Raw genomic sequence first — 16,338 nt, 5'->3', positions numbered from 1 at the left:
AACTATCATAAAACATATATGGAACCACAAAGACCCTCAATAGCCAAAGCAATGTTGAGCAAAAAGAACAAAGCTGGGGCCAGGCATAGTGGCTCACACCTGTATTCCCAGCACTTTAGGAGGCCAAGGCAGGCAGATCACCTGAGGTCAGGAGTTCAGGACCAGCCTGGCCAACATGGCGAAACCCCATCTTTACTAAAAATACAAAAATTAGCCAGGCATGGTGACAGGTGTCTGTAATCCCAGCTACTCAGGAAGATAAGGCAGGAGAATCACTTGAACCCCGGAGACAGAGGTTGTGGTAAGCTGAGATTGTGCCACTGCACTCCAGCCTGGGCAAGAGTGAGACTCCATCTAAAAAAAGGAAAAAAACGAAGCTGGAGGCACCACACACTGTCTGATTTCAAAATATATTACAAAAATATAATAATCAAAACAGCATGGTACTGGCATAAAAACAGACATGTAGACCAAATGGAACAGAATAGAGAGCTCAAAAATAAATCCACACATTTATGGTCAGCTAATCTTCAACAAAGCTGCCAAGAACATATAACAGGGAAAGGAAAATCTCTATAATAAATAGTATTGAGAAAACTGGATATCCACATGCAGAAAAATGAAACTGGGCCTTATCTCACAACGTACAAAAGTCAACTCAAAAATGTATTAAAGATTTAAATGTAAGAGCTGAAACTGTAAAACTACTAGAAGAAAATATAGGAGAAAACTACATGACATTGGCCTGGGTAGTTTTTTGTTGTTGTTTTTGATATAACCCAAAAGGCACAGGCAACAAAAGCAAAACTAGATGAATGGGATTAGATCAAACTAAAAAGCTGCTGCACAGCAAAGTAAATAATCAACAGAGTGAAGAGATGACCTATAGAATGGAAGAAAATATTTGCAAACCAAACATCCTATAAGAGTTAATATACAAAATACATAAGGAACTCAAACAACTGAATAGCAAGAAAACAAATAACCCAATTTAAAAATGGGCAAAGGATCTGAATAGACATCTCTCAAAAGAAGACATACAAATGGCTAACAGATAGATGTAAAAATGGTGAACATCAGTAATCATCAAGGAGATGTAAATTAAAACCACAATGAGATATCACTTCACACCTATTAGAATGGCTATTATCGAAATGACAAAAGATAGCAAGTGAAATGGTTTGGCTCTGTCCCCACCCAAATTTCATCTTGAATTTTAATCTCCATAATCCCCACATGCTAAGGAGAGACAGGTTGGAGGTGATTGGATCACAGGAGTGGTTACCCTCGTGCAGTTCTCATGATACTGAGTTCTCATGAGATCTGATGGTTTTATAAGGGGCTCTTCCCCCTCAACTCCTCACTCACTCTCTCTCACCTGCCACCACGTAAGATGTATCTCTTCCCCTTCTGCCATGATTATAAGTTTTCTAAGGCCTCCCCAGACATGCAGAACTGTGAGTCAATTAAACCTCTTTACTTTATAAATTACTCAGTCTCGGGTAGTATCTTTCTAGCAGTGTGAGAATTAACTCAATATGGCAAGTGTTTGTGAGGGTGTGGAAGAAGAGGACCCTTGCACACTGTTGGTGGGAGTGTCAATTAGGACAGCCATTATGGAAAACAGGATGGAGGTTCCTCAAAAAGTTAAAAATAGAGGTACTATATGATCCAGCAGTCCCACTTCTGGGTATATATCCAAAGGAAATCAAATCAGTATGTTGAAGAGATAGCTTCACTTTCATTTTCATTACAGCATTATTCGCAGTAGCCAAGACATGGACTCAACCTTACTGTCTATCAGTGGATGAATGGATAAAGAAAATGCGGTATGTATACACAGTGGAATACTATTTAGCCTTTAAAAAGAAAGAAGCTGGCTAGGACACAGTGGCTCATGCCTGTGATCCTAGCACTTTGAGAGACTGAGCAGGAGGAGCACTTGAGTACAGGAGTTTCAGACCAGCCTGGACAACATAGCAAGATTCTGTCTCTTCCAAACAAAAAAAAAATACAAAATAAAATGAAGGAAATCCTCTCATTTTCGACAACATGGATGAACCTGGAGGACATTATGCTAGGTGAAATAAACCAGTCACATAAAGGCAAATACTGCATGATCCCACTTATATGTAGAATCTAAAGCCAAATTCATAGAAGCAGGGAGTAGAACGGTGTTTCACAGGGACCCAGGGAATGAAAGTGGATTGGGAGATGTTGGCCAAGAGGCACAAAGTCTCAGTGAGGCAGGGTGAATGAGTTCTGGCGATCTACTGCACAGTGTGATGAGGCTAGTTCATAATAATACATATTTGAAAATTGCTAAGGGAGTAGGTCTTAAATGTTCCCACCACGAAAAGATGAGACACATGTGAGGTGATGGATATGCAAATAAGCTTGGTTTAATCATTTCATAAGGTATAGCGTACATGTGTTGAAACATCACACTGCACACTATAAATATGTGTAGTTTTTACTTGTCAGTTAGACCTGAATAATGCTGGAGGTGGGAAGAAAGAGGAAGAAACAGGGCTGGGCAGGAGAGGTTAGACTGCCCTCAGGAGTTCCCAGGAAATCTCCAGTTGAGGCCAAGGGGCTGCAGCTTTGCGCCTGTACATTAGCCAGCCCATGCAGGCTGTGGGAGGAGGGGGTCACCCTGAGCAAAGCATCCCCTGTCTGAGGCAGAGGGAGATTCCAAGGGTAAGACCCAGCCATCAGTGGCCCACACCCCAGTGCCTGGGGACAGCCTGTTCTGCAAGGGATCGGGGCAGTACTCTGCAGCAGACTCCACAGTGACGCTTGATGTAGTGAAGGATAAACTCCAAAAATGTATGAAAGTGTTTGCATCATTAATGTCTATTTTAACTAAAAGCGCCAATGGGATTAAAAATCCTGGTAAACTGATCCTTTTGTAGCTCATAAGCATGATGAGTAGGATTTCACACTCACGTGCGAGATATGCCTCCCTCAAACCTTATAAATGATAATGGTATGTGAGCCGTCTGACATTTAAAAAAAAATCATGGTAAACCACAGAAGATTCCAGGTGAATTTTGGGGCATGTAAAAACATGACTTCCTGCTTATATTAGGCTGTTCTTGCATTGCTATAAGGAAATACCTGAGACTGGATAATTTTTAAGAGATTTAATTGACTCACAGTTCTGCAGGCTGTACAGGAAGCAATGTGCTGGCATCTGCTCCTCGGGAGGCCTCAGGAAGCTTTTACTCCAGATAGAGGGCGAAGTAGGAGCAGATACATCACATGGCGAAAGCAGGAGGGAGGTCAGGGGTAACGTGCCACATACCTAACAACGAAACCTCACCAGTCCTCACTCACTGTAGCAGGGACAGCACCAAGCCACAAGGGATCCACCTTATGACCAAAGCTCACCTCCCACCAGGCCTCGCCTCCAACCCTGGGGATTCCATTTCAACATGAGATTTGAGCGCCATCGAATACTCAAACTGCTGTATCACTGCTGTTCTAATGAGTTAGTTAGAAGCTGAAGATGCACCAGTATATGTAACGGAGGGTAATAAGAGGACTGTAAGCCATTCCTGTGGGTGTGCTGTCCTTCATGAAGGAGCAGAGCCGGCAGCCTACCCGTCATGGTGGGACTTGCACTGAGCTAGGTCAGCAGCAGCAGAAAGAGCTTTACACTGACGGAGACTGCACAGCTTTAACACCCGGTCCTCCAAACGTTCACACTTACACCCAGACCCTCATACATGTTTGCAGGACTGGCCAAAGATGGGTCCTGCCTATCAAGATAAACTGCCCTCCCTGTGGCAAGAATGAAACCCACAACTTGGGTGTTATTAGTGTAAGCTCTCATCAAATTGACACCACCAGACATAGATTATGATAATAAGAAAATAAGGCAGATGTGACTAGCTGATAAGATATGCCCAAGTTGGAAAAACTAATTTCAGCTTAGAAAAACGGCACACTAATGAAGCTTTTAAAAATTAATTTATGATTAAAGATCATACAGAGAGGCAATGATGGTGAAAACCACAATGAACATCAAAACAAGCATGAGTTCCAAGTTTAGAAACGTAGCCAAGAACATTATCGTTTTTAAATATACAGAGAAGACGCATATACCTGTTTCCTGTTTAGGATGTATATATTCGAAAACAAAATTATTTTTTTTCAATCTACCACTAATCAGTGTGACAAAAAGCCATGACCCTCCAGGAATTCGACCAGCCCTCCAGGCAATGGATTCTTCAAGTGCGAGCAGGTTGAAGGACTTCTGGCAGCAGACAGTGTAGTCAGAGTCCCTGAGCCCAGAGGGTGTTCTTAATCTATGCCTGAAAATGACTGACATGGATGCCAGTGGAGGCAGATAAGCTCTGGAAACGTTTAAGCAGGCAAAAAAAAAAAAAAAAAAAAAAAGAAGAAGAAGAAGAAGAAAAGAAAAGAAAAGAAAAAAACGCAAACCTAGAAGAGTGTCTGGCACACAGTGGAGGCTCAACATGTGCTAGATTAATTCATTAATTCATTCAAAATTATGTTGGTGATCAGCTTATGACAAATAGATTCAGATAGTGCACCGATGCACTGGCATTATGGTATGATAAGTAAACCAACTTTATACAAAAGAATTCCTTCTTATGGGAAAAGCACTGTCATTTTTTTAACACACTTCCGTCAATACTGTAGGAGTAAAGGAACCATGATGAATGAACTTGATTATTTTTATAAAATTTCCCAAAGTAAAAATTTCGGCTGAAAATTAAAAAAAAAAAAAAACCTTTATAGATTAGAATAAATGCAGCCTGGAGTAATTCTCTAGCACAGTGGCCAACATTTGGACACATCAAATAAGTCTTAAAGGTCATGGAATGAGTAGTTGTGTATGTTTTTCCATTCTAGACAGCTTGAAATTTAGTGTCTAACTGAAAAGTCCAAAACTATAAAACTCCTGAAAATAAGCTTTCCAAAATGACTAGTTTACTTTCTACCTGGAACTTAAAATAGGATGGAAGGGAAGTCTAAATCTGAGAAAGTAGAATCTCCTTCTAATGTTTTGTTTACACAAATAGTGAACATTTTACTACACTAAAAAGGACTAAATTTCATATCTCAATGTAAAAGTATTTGCAGGCCGGGCATAGTGGTTCATACCTGTGATCCCAGTGCTCTGGGAGGCTGAGGCAGGAGGATCATTTGAGGCCAGGAGTTCAAGACCAGCCTAGTCAACATAGTGAGACTCCTGTCTCTACAAAAAATTAGCCAGGGGAGTAGTGGTGAGCACTTGTGATATTCAGGAGGCTGAGGCAGGAGGATCACTTGAGCCCAGGAGTTAGAGGCTGCAGTGAGCAATAGTCATGCCACTACACTCCAGCCTGGGTGATAGAGTGAAACCCCGTCTCTAAAAAAGAACAACAACAGCAAAAGAACAGCATTTGCCATTCTTTTCAAAGCACTGATTCTTCTGCTTCTCAGAGCACTTAGATGGCATCTGATCTTTGCTTGCCAGAATCATCATTTGATGGTTTGGCAAGGAGTTGTCTGCAGGCTTTGCCCCAGTAAGGGTTCCAAAGACCTTCAGCTACAACTTGAACAACCTCCCCCTTGGCACAACTGTGGCATCCGTAGACAACGGCCATCATTTCCCCTCAGTTAACTAGTCTCATGACTTTTTAAAGTAGTAATCGCACAGCTGTCAAATGCTGTTGGAAGATACCCTTGAATAGTTCTAGGAGAACCCCCCTCTGGGAAGAAATTTGGGACAGAAGGATTTTTCTTCAGAAGGAAGAAAGATGGATGAGGAAGCACTGACTTCCTCTCATGAGGACCCACAGGCTCCACAATTCCTTCAGAGGCTGTGTCAGCAAAATGCCCAGAACTGTCTCCAGGTGACAGCAGAGGTCAATTTCGGGTCCACAGAGTCCCACTAAGCTCCTATAATTTAGAACCTAATTCAGTTCTAACCTGATGGTGAAATTATTCAACAGTTTGCCTCTGGGCATTGAAATAAGTAATAAAAAACAGCAAATTTAATATTGCTATTGTTGCACCCTCTACAGTGACATCAGAAGCTCCTCCAAGTCCTACTTCCTTCCAAGTGGACGTCTTCATAGTACATTGTCCTTTGTGAAAACTCTTTGCAAAGAGTTTTATGTCTATATATGTAATATTTGTGCCATGCCATACAGTTTTTTTTGTTTTGTTTTTTGTTTTTTTTTGAGACGGAGTTTCACTCTTGTTACCCAGGCTGGAGTGCAATGGCGCGATCTCGGCTCACCGCAACCTCCACCTCCTGGGTTCAGGCAATTCTCCTGCCTCAGCCTCCTGAGTAGCTGGGATTACAGGCACACGCCACCATGCCCAGCTGAATTTTTGTATTTTTAGTGGAGACGGGGTTTCACCATGTTGACCAGGATGGTCTCGATCTCTTGACCTCGTGATCCACCCGCCTCGGCCTCCCAAAGTGCTGGGATTACAGGCGTAAGCCACCGAGTCCAGCCCGCCATACAGTTTTTAAAGAGTTTTGCAAATACAAATCTTCTTCACTACACAGCACTCCTTTAAGATAAACCATTCGATAACCAATTTTTAATCTCTTCATAGTAGCACAAGAGGCTGTGTTCTTTATATTTGGAAATTATGCCCCTTAGAATACCAGTTATTCCTGTTTATCAGCCTAAGTGTATGTGGAGTACTTACTATGAATCTCCTCCACACATAGCATTTTTTAGTGCAGTAAAATATTCACTATTTTAATGGACAAAACATCAGAAAGAGATTCTACTTTCTCAGAACTAGACTTCCCTTCCCTCCTCCTATTTTAAGTTCCAGGGAGAAAATAAACTAGTTATTTGGAAAGTTTATTTTCAGTGGAGTGTTATAGCTTTGGACTTTTGAACAGACATTAAATTTCATGCCATCTAGAATGGAAAAACATATATAACTAGACTCATTCCATAGACTTCAAGACTTATTTGATGTGTCCAAATGTGTCCAACTATGTGTCTACTGTGTGCTCATTGCTGATGGAAATAGCAACAGTAATTCACCTTCAAAATCCCTAAAATGTGGTTGAATAAACAAAGAACGCAGAACGGTGTATAATGCCAAAACAAGTGCAGAGTTGGGGAGGAAAATCTCAGAAGGAGCTTCAGACATCCAGAAAAGACTTTTTAGAGGAGCAAGCCTTTCAAGTAGGCCTCGAAAGACAGTATTTTGAGACAGAGGAGGAGATAGGTAGGGTGTAATTACAGCCTAGTGAAAGAAGCCTGCAAGGCAGAAAGGAATATAGTATTGCGATGGCAGAGGAGAGAGGTCCAGGGTGAAGATCCCTGCAAAGGCAATGGCTCCTCTCAGCCAGCAGAGAAAGTGGAGACCCCAAACAGGGGCTTCCAAGATGGGATGTGTCTGTGCTGGGAGCAGCACCGCCTTTGGGAGGCTGGCAACACAGGCAGGCCCACGGGGGAGCCGTGGCTTGCTGGCCAGGTAGGCGGGCCCACAGGGGAGTCATGGCTTGCTGGCCAGGTAGGCGGGTCCACAGGGGAGCCGTGGCTTGCTGTCTGGGCTTTCTGCTGCCGGCAGCACTGGCATCCTCCAAAATTGCTTCCTGGGGCTTTTCTATTTCTCTTCACTCCACCCACTATCTTTTTTTGTGTCCTGTGATCCATTCACTGCCGTGACATTGAACATGCTGTTAGAACAAGAAAACAATAGTCTATGTCATGTTAATAACATCCTGCCTCAATCCTGGCCAGAGTTCTCTGCCCAGACCCTTTCTAAAGCAGTGGACAGTCCCCAGGTGGACTTGCTGGAAGTGTGCACCGGCGCTGCAAACGGGAGAGCCCCGGGCTGCTCTGACATCATGACCACACTGGCATCCTGGGTCGTCATGCCCTGCACTGATGCAGACAATTCCATACAGATGGATCAGCAACTTTGCAGGTCGTGACAACTATAAGCCCAGTTCAGCTTAGCCAGGATGCCCCAGCAAAAGGTGACTTCACATCGGGTAGTTTGAAAAGGCAAGCAATCCTGGCTGACTGCATCCCTTCCCCAGGACCAGCACCCCACAGCGTGATGCCTTTTACCCTTAACAGACTCCATCCGCCAGTCAGAGCCCCTTCTCCACGAGCTTGCGTAGTTTCAGAATCACTCTCCACATGCAGCGATCCATTTGCCTCTCTGAGGTGGGACCATACAGGTGCACGAGCCTCTCTAGACCATTGGCTACAGGTCGCCCCTGGTAAACAGCCTCGCCCAAGAATGCTGGGCATGCAGTTACTGCATGTGAACAAGTCCCGGCTTCACTCTCAGCTGCACCTGGCACCAGGTTGGTATTCATGTAATGCTGCATTGGCAGACATTTCATCTACAGTATATGTTGAAATCAACAGATAATTATTTAGAGCAAATAAAATAAACTACTTATGAAGATGACTTGAAGTGGGCACTGACTTGCTGGAAGCCGTTCCTGCCAGCCCTGCCCTCAGGCCAGCCTCTACCACCCAACCCGGCTCTCTACAGAACACAAAGGTCCAGACTGAGAAGGGGGTGGCAGAGCGGGGTGCCTCAGGACAGGTCAGCGCGGTTATGTTCATTCCAAGAATACTTATGATGAAGAGAACCCATGAGTACTGAAGATTAGTGTCGCTTCTAAATAAGAGCCCACCTGCGCCAGGCGCTGTGTCCTGCTGGGGGCTGGCTGCTCCAGAGGCTCCTGCGCTGCGGCCACGTGCCTCAACCCGGCCTGCACACCCTGCTGATACAGCAGCTCCTAGCTCCAGCCTGCTTGTCAGACAGAGCCCAAACGTTATCTGCCTCTTACTTTGTTTAGTAAGAAGAGAAGGAAAAGGGAAGAAAAAAAGGAACAAAGGAAGAGGAGAAGGAAGAAGGGAGTACGGCAGGGAAGGGAAAGGTGGGCAAGGTGCAGACCTCAGGAGCAGAAACGAGAGAAGGGCAGAGGAAGGCAGCTCTGCCTGGCCTTGTTCCTGGCAAAACCCACTTACACTTGGAGGGTGCTCCGCTGCCCTAAGGCACACCAGGAAAGGTCAACAGTTTCCTGTGGACCACAGAGAAGAGGAACCCTGTTCAGGGACAGCAGGCAATAGGAAGACACAAAGGCGATTCCCTGAGGAGCCAGAGCAGGAAGAACAGTCCAGGCATGGCTCGAGAGAAGGCCAAGGTAACCGAGGACTCCTCACCTACCTGCCAGCTGGCGCTCCCAGCAGGAGGCCCTGGCCCTGCACAGCTGCCTCTCCACCTCCCTGCAGGAGCCTCCACTCCTGAAACCGGCCCTCAGCCCCTCCAGACTCTGCTCCTCGAGCTGAAATCCTGCCCCTCACATCAGGACCACATCCCCCAGGACTGCAGCTGGAGCGGCCCTGCCAGCGTAGCAAAGGGTGTCTCCCAGGAGATGGTCTCAGCAACATCAAACACATTTTCTCTGAAGTTTTCTCTTGTATCATGATGTTACAGAACACTCTCAGCCGGAGCTTGTCCCCCATGAAGCACTCTTTGCTGCAATCCATCTTCGATTTACAATGGGAATAACCTGCTCAATACCCTTTGTATTTTTCTCACCTACTTTCATGTTTTTTACATCCCTGTTAGGAGATTTAAATTATTAAGGGACAAAGCTGAAGGTGTGTGAATGGATGGATGAAGAGATGGCTGGACTGATTGATGAACAAAAAGTTCACCTGCCACTAAAAACAGAGGAATGCAGTAGAACGCAGGAGGCGGGGGGCTGCAAGGGGAATTCTGCAGTTGACCTAGATGGTCATTTTGAGAGAGACAGAGAGAGAAATGACACCAGCCTTGATCTTGAGAGATGCCACTTTCTAAATTACCCTGTGTGGCTAAACAGCTTTTGCATGCTAGTCCAAAGAAATAGCTGCCACGCATTTCATTGTGTGAGAAAACACATTATGAGTTCGAGAAAATAAGAGGGAAATTTTTAACATGAAGATGGGAAGGGACAGTCCAAGAGGCCATGGTGGGGGGTGGGTGGAAGCTCCCACGTGAGAAATGGCGGTGGCTTCTGTGTGTTACAGGCAGAGGAGATGAAGAAAGTGGAAATATTTGAAAAATGTTGAAGGCATATAAAGGACAGGTCTTAATAACAGAGAATCGTGAGGGAGGAAGAAGGATGAATAAAAGGTGACTTTTGTATTTCTGTTCTGAAAACAAAATTCTGAAAGGGGAAATGGAATGAGGAGCAAGTTTGTAGGGAGGGAGGGAAATTGTAAGTTGCACCGTCCTTCATCATTAAGCTTTCACCAAATGGGAGACATTCAAATAGAAATGTTCCCGAAATAATAGGACATTTGGTCCTGGGCCTCAATAAGAAATGCCTGGTGGGAAATAGTAGATTTAGGAGCGTTCAGGGTCTTGGTGGATAACTGTCATCATTAGTGGAAGAGCGCTCTCGTCCTTAATGATAGAGATGGTCCATAGAAAGTGGCACAGAGCAGGGACAGAAGACGAGCTAGGGTGCAGTTCTGAATCTCACCCTCTGCTATGGTTTGAGAGTGGTTTGGATATGGTTTGGATGTAGCTTGTTTGGTGCTGCCAAGTCTCGCGTTGAAATTTGCTGCTCAGTGTTTGAAGTGAGGCCTCATGAATGCCATTCTCACTGGAGTGAGTTCTCCTGGGAGTGGGTGAGTTCTCACTGTTAGTTCTCACTGCAGAAACTGGTTGTTGAAAAGAACCTGGCAGCTCCTCCTCTCTCTCCTGCTTCCTCTCTGGCCATGTGATCTCTGCACACACCAGCTCCTCTTCATCTTCCACTGTGAATGAAGCTTCCTGAGGTCCTCACCAGACGCAGACGCTGGTGCAGTGTTTCCTATAGAGCCTGTAGAACCATGAGCCAAGATAAACCTCTTTTCCTTATAAATTATCCAGCCTCAGTTCCTTTATAGCAGCCCCAACCGACTGAAACACCTACACTAAGGGACAGACAGCTCCCAAAGGAGACCAAGCAGACACAGCCAAAGACGTAGGTCAGAAACCATGAGAGTTTACTTCTGTGGGCACCAGGAGAAGAATGTATTCAAACAGAGAGCAGACTCAAACATTTCTCTTGGAGATAAAGTAAAATCAAGTCTGAAAAATGTCCATTGCACTGAGCAACACTGCTCTCTTTGGTAAAGCAGTTTTCATAGAGAAGTAAAGGAAGCCAGATTGCAATAGTTAAAAAAACGAATGGGAGTTGAGGAAGAGAGCAAGTACAGGCAACTCTTTTTAAAAAGTTGATTTTGAAGAAGGAAAGGGGGGCCGAATGTTGGTAGAGTTTTGGGGTTAGAGACTTGCTGGTTTTAAGATAAAAAGACATGACTATGTTGTTTAAATGCAGAAAGATATGAGCTCCATGAAGCTGAAGGTACAAAAGAGAAAGGCTGTAATCTATTGTACAAGGCCCCTGAGGAGGCGAGAAGACACAGCAGAAGAATTTGCCTGAAATTAGAAGGGGCTCGCGTCTTCCATCGTAAGCCGGCTGAGTGGGAGTTGCGGGCATGACTTGAGCAGTTGAGACGCACCACATTTCCTGCTGCTTTCTAATACCCACAAACCTGTAATATTTCCCCTTTTGCATGTGAGAGTCTAATGATAATCCTGAAGCTTATACAGATATATTCCATCTCCATTGATAAAGCATCATATGATCTTCTGAAGACATGGGCTCTGTTAAAATAACTGATCAATTTCCCCATTGTATGTAACTGCCTTCCATGAAGCCAGCCACTAAAATATCACTTGACTAAGAGTAGGTGGTGTTGGTGACCAGAAAATCTATGTCTTGAAAGTATGGTGTTCTTTTTTTGCTTGTAGAATATTAAATATCTGCTTCCAAATTCCTCAAGGGCCTTCCCCTTGGAGAAGGGGTTTTCCTGTTGCCATCTCATGCTGTTGATCCCCTGTGTGAATTACTGTCTATAGACCGGCAAGGAAATGGGCCTAAAATTCAACAGCTTACCTGCACCCAAGAGAAATTATCAGAAATATTGTCCACTTCCTCTCAATAGACTTCTCTCTGGAAAATGTTTTCAATGTCACGAGGTTTTATCATCTATATTATAGAAACTTGTTTTTAATTCTTCAAAATTTCCTTACTCTCCTCCATAGGAATCTTTAACACGTATAGTTTCCTATTTCAATTCTGCCCTTGGCAAGTCAATTTATAGTGCGGTTTGGTATTGTATTATTGTCAAATATTGCTTATAAGAGAGAGGCCTCGGTTTGGTAACAACTAAACACTAAAACAAAAAGAAAGTAAAGGGAAAAAACAGTTTTTTTGTTTTTTAAAGAGAGGCTTTGGGAAAACAGGCACACTTTCAGCCCCTCCAAAGGTAACTTGTTATGTGACTGACCTCCAAGCATTTATTCACCTGGAAACATGTGTTTGTGATTCCGCCTACGTCAGGGCAACAATGGCTGCAAGATACTTTGAAAGATGGTGGGATACGCCACACAGGCCCTGTACAAACCTCAGGGTAAATCGTGGGAAATAGAACTGTTCTCCTCCCATCTGCCAAAGCACATCTATTTTTCTTCAAACCAAACTGTAGCTTGACCTCCGAGAGGTTCCCTAAACACCCCTGCCATTCTCTGTTCCTTCCAGTGTCACCTCACGATGGCCGTCTTCTGAACACTCTTCCATTTATTGGTAATTGTGACTTATTTATGTCTATTTATGCTTTGGTAGCTTCTTTCCCCTTTTGGAAATTAGTCTCAGCAGAAACTGAGTTGAATTTCTTCTATGTATTCCTAAGCATAGGTGTCCTCTGAGCACTCCATAAATATTTGTCTACTGACTGGTTGAAGATTTAGTCTTACACAAGTGCCGGTGAACTTCATCTTATTTTAGAACTCTGATGGGAAGTGTGATTTGTTACACAAGATTCTGGGTCTTTTCGTACCCTCAGGTGAATAAAGAGCCATAACCAATTAAAATGCCTGCTATGGGACTGAAAAGATGGCAAGAAGAGGTGGAGAGTATGCTGCTGTACCAAGAGTTTGCCACCTCTTTTTAATAGGCTATTGAATGGCTGATTGTATTAGTCTGTTTTCACACTGCTATAAAGAACTACCTGAGACTCACTAATTTATAAAGAAAAAAGGTTTAATTGACTCATAGTTCTGCAGGATGTACAGGAGGCACAGCTGGGGAGGCCTCAGGAAACTTACAATCACGGCGTAAGGTGAAGGGGAAGCCAGCCCATCTTAAATGGCTTGACCAGGAAAGAGAGAGCAAAGGGGAAAGTGCTACACACTTTTATAACAATCAGATCTCGTGAGAACTTAGTATCATGAGAAGAGCAAGGGGAACGGTTCGCCACCATGAGCCAGTCACCTGCCACCAGCACTGGGGATTACAATTCAACATGAGATCTGGCTGCGGACACAGAGCCAAAACATATCATTGATGGTTTGATACAAGCTTTTAAGATACATAATGTGTAGCTATTTCCTTCAATCACTTAGCATGATGAATTTTATCAGCCCTAAATATATATCGGTGGTTTGATTGGTTAGTGGGTGGGTGGGGTTTTTTTGGGAAGTGGATTTACCCTCCATTTCTTTAGTCTGACAGTATAACCTTTGGTCACTTGATTGCTTCATAAAATAAATATATTGGGATTGCATACATCCTAATTTGCAGTAATTTTATTTTCTTGATAGATACAGTCTTTCGAAAATGGATTTTTATCTTAGCAAGTATTTTCTATATATACATTTTCTACCAATGTAGCTAATTTGATTAGATGTTATTAAATAGAGAGGAAATCTAGCTCTAATTCATTTTTTCTTTTGCTTAAGGAAAACAAAAATGCTCAACTTTTGTTGAAAATGAATGTAAGGACAACAGTAACGTTCTTGAAAATATAATAATGTCCTTTTTAAGATAAAGTAAATTGGAGTTGTCTCTTTGTCACACCAGTTACTGTCTTCTAAAGTCACATTTCTGTTCTCATAAGATAGATTGTATGAAAAGAAATTGAAGCACCATAAATTACATTAGTGTAAGGCCACAAATTAATCACTTTATAACCTATTTTCTCTTGAAAATTGTTTTTATAGAAATTCTACCAGAAAGTGGTTCACACCACTGAACTTAATTGGCTGTTACTACACGTATTGCTCAGTATTCTAAGCCAAGTCATCAGGAAAAGATTATAGTCACCAGCTACTACTGTCCTGTTTGACTTGAGTGAGGAGATGCTTTTTTTATATTTTCGAGTGTTATTTATTCCTGTCAAAAGATACATGCATTTTATATGCAGCTAAAATTCCTGGGGCTTTTCACCGATCAACTAAACACAGGATTTGCTTTAAGGAAGAGCTGTGGCAGGGAGTATTGCCAGACCCTTTAAGTAAATTTGAAATTATATTTTCTTCTTGGTTAACTGAAAAAGAAAATGTTTATGATGGTGTGGACTAGCATCAGAATTAATTTTACCCTAAAATTGAATTTATGGTCAGAATGTCATACTCCTATTATTTAAGAATGTATTGTATTATATCTTAAATGAAATTTTGCAGATGAATGAATATTTATATGCATGGTATAATGAAATAAAAGAGGGAGAATTGAGTCTTTATTTCAGTAAGCAAGTTTTATATACAATGTTAAATAATTAAATTCAGTTGATTCCAGAGCTCACAAGGCACTTTCTCTATAAGGACAAATGCAGTACTGGTGTTTGTTTGATTGAGTCTATAACCTGTAACAGTATCATACTTGGGAGGAAGAATTTGAATACCAGGGCAGAACAGAATCTGGATCTAGTTTAAATGAGAGAAAACCTTTGTAAAGTGCTGGCATAATAAAGGAAGAAGTGATTTGACATTGGCATAGATCCTCTCTGCTGTCAAAGATCTGAAAAAGCCGTTTCATCCCATTGTCCCACACTGAGCATTTTAGCCAGTTGACTGCTGGTGGTCTCAGACAAAGAAGGAGCACTTTTAACACCACCATCAAGGACTTTCATAGTGTTGATTCTTCTACTTTGAATAACTCTTCTTTGAGTTCTATTGACATTCATCTTTATTTTTCTCAGTATTATAGAATAGAATGTTTATACTTCCCAGAAATCTTTTCTCATGTAAAAGACTCAAAAAAATGGTGTCTATTCTGTATTTCTATCAGTCAGTCTTTCTTCTTTGTCCTTCATACTTGAGTTAATCTGTCTCATGCTTCAGCCTCAGTTTTGGCGTGAAATCACCCGTGTTGCTCTGCTGTCTCTAGTGATGGAAGTGAGTTTGGTGGAAGCAAAGATGGTGTTTGTCTGTGTCTATATTCCCAACTACTGGCCTAGTGGTCAGCACTTAGCATGTGGTAAAGCTTCTGAAAGAAGCATTTCAAAGTTTAGTTCCAAATCCCATCACCTAGATAAATTCCTTAACAAGACACTTACTCTTTTTGAATGTTTCCATTATTTATAAAATGAGGCTAATAATGTCTTCTCTCTGGGTTTTCATGACAAGCAAAATAATGGTTGAGAGATTTGTACCATGTATGATATGATTATTTTTCTAACCTTCAACTGGAGAAAATTCTATCAAGACATGGTTTTAAGTTTCCAAGCAGTATATTTCTATGCATTCTGTTGGCATTCAATACTTACTGCCCACTGAAATGAGTCTTCTTTTATCATAATCTTTCTACAGTGCTTGCCTGGTCTCTTGATTTCAAGGACCACCTCTATAAGAGACCCTGCAATCTACACTTCAATGCTTGATCATTTACCCCTGCCCAGAATCATGTCTAAGAATTAGCTCCACCAGAATTTCGTCCAGGAGTCCCTAGGTGGACACCTGCTTCTCCCTGCTACAGCTCAGCCTCTCCACCTGCAGCTTCTGTCCTTCTTAACGTCACCAGATGGTGTAGGCACAGCTGGCTGTTCCTTCCCCCTCCTGCTCGCACGGCCACCTCAATCCCTACACACACTCACACTCACACTCCTACACACAACTCACACACCTAGTCCTACACACACTCACACACTCACACCCCCACTCCTACACACACTCCCACATACATAGTCACACCCCTACCCCTACATTCACACTCACACCCCCACTACACACCCCCACTCCCACACACACACACACTCACACACACACTCCACACAACTCACACACCCACTCCTACACACACTCACACACTCACACCCCCACTCCTACACACACACTCCCACATACATAGTCACACCCCTACCCTACATTCACACTCACACCCCCACTACACACCCCCACTCCTACACACACACACTCACACACACACCCCACACAGCCCACACACCCCACACAGCCCACACACCCACTCCTACACACACACTCACACCCCCACTCCTA

The 16,338-nt window shown here is 43.0% G+C and overlaps 1 protein-coding gene and 1 non-coding gene across 2 annotated transcripts in view; both read left to right on the top strand.

The window, feature by feature from the left end:
- PACRG (parkin coregulated) overlaps positions 1 to 16,338 on the top strand; it is a 589,608-nt gene that overhangs the window by 497,949 nt on the left and 75,321 nt on the right. The gene's annotated exons all lie outside the window — the stretch shown is intronic.
- On the top strand, positions 2,904 to 3,008 carry LOC116533500. The gene has a single exon (XR_004261324.1). It is a non-coding gene; the product is annotated as a small nucleolar RNA U13 (small nucleolar RNA).

This window comes from Sapajus apella, unplaced genomic scaffold (genome assembly GCF_009761245.1).
Source record: "Sapajus apella isolate SASKATOON/1434 unplaced genomic scaffold, GSC_monkey_1.0 scaffold82, whole genome shotgun sequence".
Lineage (NCBI taxonomy): Eukaryota > Metazoa > Chordata > Mammalia > Primates > Cebidae > Sapajus > Sapajus apella.
The sequence above is the reverse complement of the archived record's forward strand: the minus strand, read 5'-3'. Positions and strand labels throughout refer to the sequence as shown.